General features: G+C 34.0%; 1 protein-coding gene across 7 annotated transcripts in view; it reads right to left on the reverse strand.

Annotated features, from left to right (window-relative positions):
- Nucleotides 1-7,500, reverse strand: part of LOC113822805 (uncharacterized) — a 28,076-nt gene that overhangs the window by 19,143 nt on the left and 1,433 nt on the right. The window lies entirely within an intron of this gene.

The following is a 7,500-nucleotide window of genomic DNA, read 5'->3' on the forward strand; positions in this document are numbered from 1 at the left end:
TATATAATCTCAAGTGAAAAAGTATATTTAGGAGAGGGAGGGAGAGGGAGGGAGAAGGATGGAGAGGGAGAGAGGGAGGGAGGGAGAGAGGGAGGGAGGGAGGGAGAGGGAGGGAGGGAAGGAGGGAGGGAGGGAGGGAGAGAGGGAGAGAGAGAGAGAGAGAGAGAGAGAGAGAGAGAGAGAGAGAGAGAGAGAGAGAGAGAGAGAGAGAGAGAGAGAGAGAGAGAGAGAGAGAGAGAGAGAGATAGAGAGAAAGAGAGAAAGAGAGAAAGAGAGAAAGAGAGAGAGAAAGAAAGAAAGAAAGAAAGAGAGGAGGGGGGGAGGTAGGGAGGGAGTGAGAGAGACAGAGAGAGAGAGAGCGATATAGACAGACACAGAGACAGAGAGAAAAAGACACGAGACAAACAAACAGAAACAGATAAAAAAAGAATGAAAGACAATGAGAAAGAAAGAAAAAAACAGAGAGAGCTATTTTCGTCTCTCTCTCTCTCTCTCTCTCTCTCTTGAGTTACTCTTTTTGTCGTAAACAACGTTAGGCGATCAGCTGATCTCCAGATATGCCTGTGACTCAACAATCTCAAGTATTAATGTGGCGCAAGCAAGATAAAAAATTCGGAAAAAAACAAGTTATCAAATTGACGATAAACTTTCGAATTGAAACATGCTCCTCCCGATAAGATGTTTCAATGTCAGTGTCAAATCCTATCAGTTGAAATGAAATGAAATAAAAGCAAGAAGACTAAAATGTAAGAGAGAGGAACAAGCTAAGTTTGAAAACGTGTTGAGATAAGGCAATATGAGACGAACTTAAGTGGCCTTCTTGAATCCCGCTTCGATTCTTGACATGTGTTTCTTCGTCACTAACAGGGAGATCATTTTCTTTATTTCTTTTCATTCTTTAAATGTTCTAACATCGCCATTCATATCCAACATTAACATATTTCTATTTTTTTCTTTAGATTATTTATTTTCATTCTTTAAATGTTCCAACATCGCTCTTCATATCTAACATAAACATTTATTTCTATTTATTCTTTAAAAGTTCCAACATCGCCATTCATATCTGACATTAACATTTATTTCTATTTATTCTTTAAAAGTTCCAACATCGCCATTCATATCTAACATTATCATTTATTTCTATTTATTCTTTAAAAGTTCCAACATCGCCATTCATATCTAACATTAACATTTATTTCTATTTATTCTTTAAAAGTTCCAACATCGCCATTCATATCTAACATTATCATTTATTTCTATTTATTCTTTAAAAGTTCCAACATCGCCATTCATATCTAACATTATCATTTATTTCTATTTATTCTTTAAAAGTTCCAACATCGCCATTCATATCTAACATTATCATTTATTTCTATTTATTCTTTAAAAGTTCCAACATCGCCATTCATATCTAACATTAACATAAAATTCGATCTGTGAATAAGTAACGAAAAAATAGGCCTACCTAAAACTAACGATAGACCTAATAAAAGATATTTCAAATGAAACCAGAAATCTACCAACGAAATGCAGTAATAATAATAATAAATAATAAGTAATAATAATAATGATGATGATAATAATAATAATAATAACAATAATAACAATAATAATAAATAATAATAATAATAATAATAATAATAATAATAATAATAATAATAATAATAAATAATAATAATGATAATAATAATGATGATAATAATAATAATAAATAAACAAATAATAATAATATTAATAATAATAATAAATAAATATTAACAAATAAACAAATAATAATGATAATAATAACAATAGCAATAAATAAATAAATAATAATAAATAAACAAATAACAATAACGATAATAACAACAATAATGATAAATAAACAAGAATAATAATGATAACATTAATAACAAAACATAATAATAACAATAATAACCCTTATCATCACTATCACCATCATAAAAACCGCAACAAAACCATCATTCCTTCTCTTTCCTTTCCTCAAATTAATTCTCTTTATCAAACAAAACGCTTTAAATGTTTAGTTGACGAGGCGGGAAAAATGTGTCTCTGCAACAGCAACATGATGTTTGCACGTTGAAAGGAACCGCTGGTCCAACATGGCGAGCGAGCAGCTGCACAAACAACGTTGATACATGTGTGCGGTTGTTATTTTCATTATTGTTGTTTTTCTTTTTAAGGGTTGTGGGGATGGGATGTATATAATGGTGGTGGTAAAAATGGTGGTGATTATGATGGTGGTGGTGGTGGTGATGATGGTGGTGGTGATAATGATGGTGGTGGTGGTGATGATGGTGATGATGATGATGATGATGATGATGATGATGATGATGATGATGATGATGATGATGATGGTGATGATGATGATGATAACGATAACGATAGCGACAACAATTTCGACAATAAAAGTGATAAAAACCGCCACAACAGTAATAAAAATAATGCTTTTATCACGATACCAATCACCAGTATAGTTATCAACACCATCCCTCGTAATCTAGTAATGAAAAAAAGAAAAAAATCATTCGATGTCCGGTGAAAAGGTTAAAAAAAAGTATTCATTCCCATACGACGTTTAAACTCGAATGCAAATTTATTAAACAGTTCGCTATTTTCTTTTCGATGACACAAAACGCTCCATATCGTCTTTCACCTTTTGCCCTTTCGAAAAATACAGTTTGCGTGTTTGTTTGCCATGATTTCATCGAGGATTCAATTTGAAAGAAAACGGAAAAAAATTTAACCGACGAAAGAAAAAAGAAGAAGAAGAATAAGAAAAACGGGAAAAATTTAACCGACGAAAGAAAGAAAGAAATAAATAAAGAAAAAAAAAACGGGAAAATTTTAACCGACGAAAGAAAACGGGAAATTTAACCGACGAAAGAAAGAAAACGGAAAAATTTACCGACGAAAGAAAGAAAACGAAAGAGAAAATAGACAGAGATTACCCATTAATCTATGATTCGTTATAAACTGATAAAATAAAGTTATGTCTCTTTCGGAACAATATTATCTAGATAACTAAATCTTATCTTCGAAACAGGTGAACTTTTGAACTGGTTATAGGCCTAATTTCGGTTAGGAACGCCAAACTGCCGGGGATTCCAGCAACTGAAAATAATAACACAAAACATAAAATAAATAGATAAAAAAAAAAATCAGACTATTTGTTCGAAACATAAACAAAACATAAATTAGAAAAAAAATCACAGACTATTTGATCGAAACATAAACAAAACATAAAATAATGACATTAAAAAAATCACAGGCTGTTTGTTCGACAGTTAATCAGGATATGCGATCGAATCAACTATATTTTCCAACATTTTGTTTCGGAAATAAAAATTATATTTTTGCTTTGTCGTTCGTCTTTCTTTATTTTTTTTTCTATTTTTCTTTCTCTTCTTTTTCTTTCCTACTCCTTCTCTTTCCTCATCTTCCTCTCTTTCTAATTCCTCCCTTCTCTTCTTCTTCCTCTTTCTCTCTTTCTTCTTCTTCCACCTTTCTCTTTTCCTCTCTCTCCTCCCCCTACTAATTTTTACTTTCCATTTTCCTCTCCTACTTCTCCATTTCTTCATCTTCCTTTTTTCCTCCTCCTTTCTCTCTTTCTTTCTTCTTCCGCCTTCTCTTCTCTTCTACTTCTCCTTTTTTTCTTCTTCTCCTCCTCCTCCTCCTCCCCCTTCTTCTTATTATTTTTCTCCTCCTCTTCCTCCTCCTTCTTCTTCTTCTCCTCCTCCTCCTCTTCCTCTTCATCTAATAATTCCTTGTTTACGACGAAGCAAAAACGGACTTTTACCTCTACGCCTAACACACCGAGATAAGGAGATAAGGAGATAAGGAACTGATACCGGACAAGCTCTTTGACATGAGGTTCTAAAGGCCATGTCACACTAGCACTTTTTCCGTCAATTTTTTGAAAAATTTATTTAACGTAAATACAAACATTCTCGAATATAGCTTTTGATTTGACTCTGCTTGGCTGAAAAAGTTGACGGAAAGGTTTTCAGACGGAAACGGTCATTATCGTCTGGCTGGCGAATAGATAATTCGCTTAAAAAAGGAGAACATTTCAGAAAATTGTAAAAAAAATTGACGGAAAAAGTGCTAGTGTGACAGCACCTTGTGTCTTATCATCTCTCTTTGAATTTTGATTATCAATAATTAGATAAAAAAAAGAGTTGTAACGATAATTCCGAAAGCTAGAGTTTTTGCTTCGTAATCATAATAAATCTATAATTATGTCTATAATCATTGATATAACTGTTGCTTCCTGTGCTGCTAAAATTACTATAGATACCCTTACTGCTATTAGTTATAACTGATAATGATAATATTAACGATGACGATAATACTGAAGTTAACAACAATAACAAAATAAAACACAATCACCAATAAAAAGGGACCCACAAAAAATAAAAAACAAAGCAATAAACAAAATACAACAGCGACAACAACCACAAAAGCAACAACAGCGAAAAAAAAACGATAAAAGAGAGACAGTAAATGACAAAATTGCTTTCGCATTCCGTGAAATTACTTTACGCAGTTACCCCCTTTGTAAGGATTTTTCCCGCACTTATGTGATAAAGTTCGCTCAAGAAATTCAACCTTTAAAAACAATCACATCTACAGCTATACCTTTAAAAATAATCACATCTACACCTATACCTTTAAAAATAATCACATCTACTGCTATAGTACCTGAATTGACGTTCTAAGAAGTGGAATAATACCAGTAATAATGATAAACCAAGTAAAGTAAAAGATTTTTCCCGCGCTTTTGTGATACGTTCGCTCATGACATAAAACTTTTTAAAAATCAAATCAACAGCTATATTAACTGAATTGACGTTATAAGAAGCAGAATAATAACAGTAATAATGATAAAATAAGAATAAGTAAAATAATAACAGTAATAATGATAAACTAAATAAAAGATTTTTCCCGCGTTTGTGTGATACGTTCGCTCAAGACATTACACCTTTAAAAAAAATCAAATCAACTTCTATATTACCTCAACTGACGTTATAAGAAGTAGAATAATAACAGTAATAATGATAAAATAAGAAGAAGTAGAATAATAACCGTAACAATGATAAACTGAGTAAAAAAGGGGAACATAAGAGCATTTACATCCTCATGTCTCGCAACCTCACAAAAGCCAAACCTGTATGGGATCAAATAACCGTTCTTGTTTCTTTCTTTTCTTCTCCCCTTCCTCTTCCATCTTTCTTTTTGTTTCTTTTCCTCTTATTCCTATTTTTTATGTTCTCTTTGTTGTGTCTCTTATTCCTATTTTTCTATGTTCTCTTTGTTGTGTCTCTTATTCCATTTTCTCATCTACGTGTTCTTTCTATATTTCTTCAGTTATTCTTCTATCTCCTCCTCCTCCTCCTCATTATCCTCTTTCCTTTCCTCCTTCTTCGCTTTCTCTTCCCTCCTTTTCTCAATTTTCTTTTCTTATTCTATATTTGATTTTTTCGTTTTCTCTTATTCTCTTCCCTCCTTTTCTCAATTTCTCTTATTCTAGATTTGATTTTTTCGTTTTCTCTTATTCTATCCTGTAAACAATCATAGTGATGATGGTGGTGATGATGAATGATGATTGATGAATATGATGATGATGATTGGTTGCGTGGAGAAAAGAAGGATAACTGATAATGATGATGAATGTAATGATGATAATAATGATGATGATGATTGGTTGCGTGGAGTAAAGAAGGATGACAGATGATGATGATGAGTGTAATGATGATAATAATGATGGTGATGATCATGACTGATGATTAATGATTGATGGTGGTGGTGATGATGATTGATGGTGATGATGGTGTTAATGGTGATGATAAATGGCTGTGGCGGAGACGATGATGATGATGACGATGATAAAAGAGAGAGAGACAGAAGAAGAAGACGAAAAAGAAGAAGAAGAAGACGAAAGAAGAAGAAGAAGACGAAAAAGAAGAAGAAGAAGACGAAAGAAGAAGAAGAAGACGACGAAGAAGAAGACGAAGAAGAAGAAGAAACAGAAGACGAAGAAGAAGAAGAAACAGAACAAGAAGGAGACGAAAGAAGAAGAAAAGACGAAGAAGATAACAAAAACGAAAACGAAACAAAAAAAAACGAAAAAGAAACAGAAAAATCAAAAGAAGACGACAACCACGACGACAGCAAAGACAACGACGACAAAGATAAAGATAATGCTAAAACTGTCAGCCACGAAGATGACTGAAGATGCATGCAGTCTCCAAGCCCTAAAACCCTTTCGGAAGGTCATCGCCCATCGAGTCAAAGACGGAAAGGCCAAAATCCCGTAAAAACCGCCTTGATCCCGAATTTTAGAGACCCCAGGGTTAAACAAGATCGATTTTCATGAATGCTAATAATTGGAGTGAAGGGATAGAGAAAACTATGATGTTAAAGAGGTATGGTGTGAAGGGGAATAATAATGATTTTGATGGTAGGGCAAAGGTAATATTGCTAAGATGGTAATATATATAAATACTGCTACTACTACTGCTGCTGCTGCTGCTGCTACTACGACTACTACTACTATTACTACTACTACTAATACAACTATTGCTGCTACGACTACTACGACTACTACTATTACTACTACTACTACTACTGCTGCTACTACTACGACTACTACTACTATTACTACTAATACAACTATTGCTGCTACGATTACTACTATTACTACAACTACTGCTGCTGCTACTACAACGACTACTACTCCTACTATTACTACTACCAGTATTAATAATAAGAATAATTGCAATAACAGTAACGTAGCTATAACTCTTATCCCAGGCACCACTACCAATAACTACTCCAATAACTATGAATTAAAATAACAGTCATTAGCATATTTATGAAAATTAGCAATACTAAGTTTACAACCAAAAGGAGTTGTAGTATAACAAAAATACAGTAAAAAAAGAAAATTGTTGTTATTATGGTGATGATAATAATCATGGTAAATTAATAATGGTAATAATATTGACAATGATTATGATGATGACGATGACGATGATGACGATAATGATAATAATGACAATGATAATGATAATAATAAAAAAAAACAATATTAATAATTACCATTACCATAGATATCACTAAGACCAAACCACAAAGCAAGACCCCCCCCCCTAAACACAAAAAAGTCCTGTGACCTCATCTCCGAATCCTGTGGCACCGCATCTGAGGCCTTCCCACGGATGCATGGCACTCCTCTCTTCCTTGTCACTGTCATAAGCATCAGGCTCTGGTCTTGCAAGGCTTCGTGACGTCACCTAAATGGCACTGCCCGCTGGCACTCGTGTTAGCACTGACTAGGGCTAAGGAAGGGTCTCCGCGAGTGCCACTGTTATTTGGCACTTGATGGCTGTTGTGGAAGGGAGTGCCTGACGCGGCGGTGCTCGAGGTACGTGTGGAAGGGAAGGTCCTCCTCGGACATGGAAATGTGGTGTGTAAAGCCGTGGTGGGGGGGGGGGG

The sequence above is a fragment of the Penaeus vannamei genome, chromosome 37, assembly GCF_042767895.1.
Source record: "Penaeus vannamei isolate JL-2024 chromosome 37, ASM4276789v1, whole genome shotgun sequence".
Taxonomy (NCBI): Eukaryota; Metazoa; Arthropoda; class Malacostraca; order Decapoda; family Penaeidae; genus Penaeus; species Penaeus vannamei.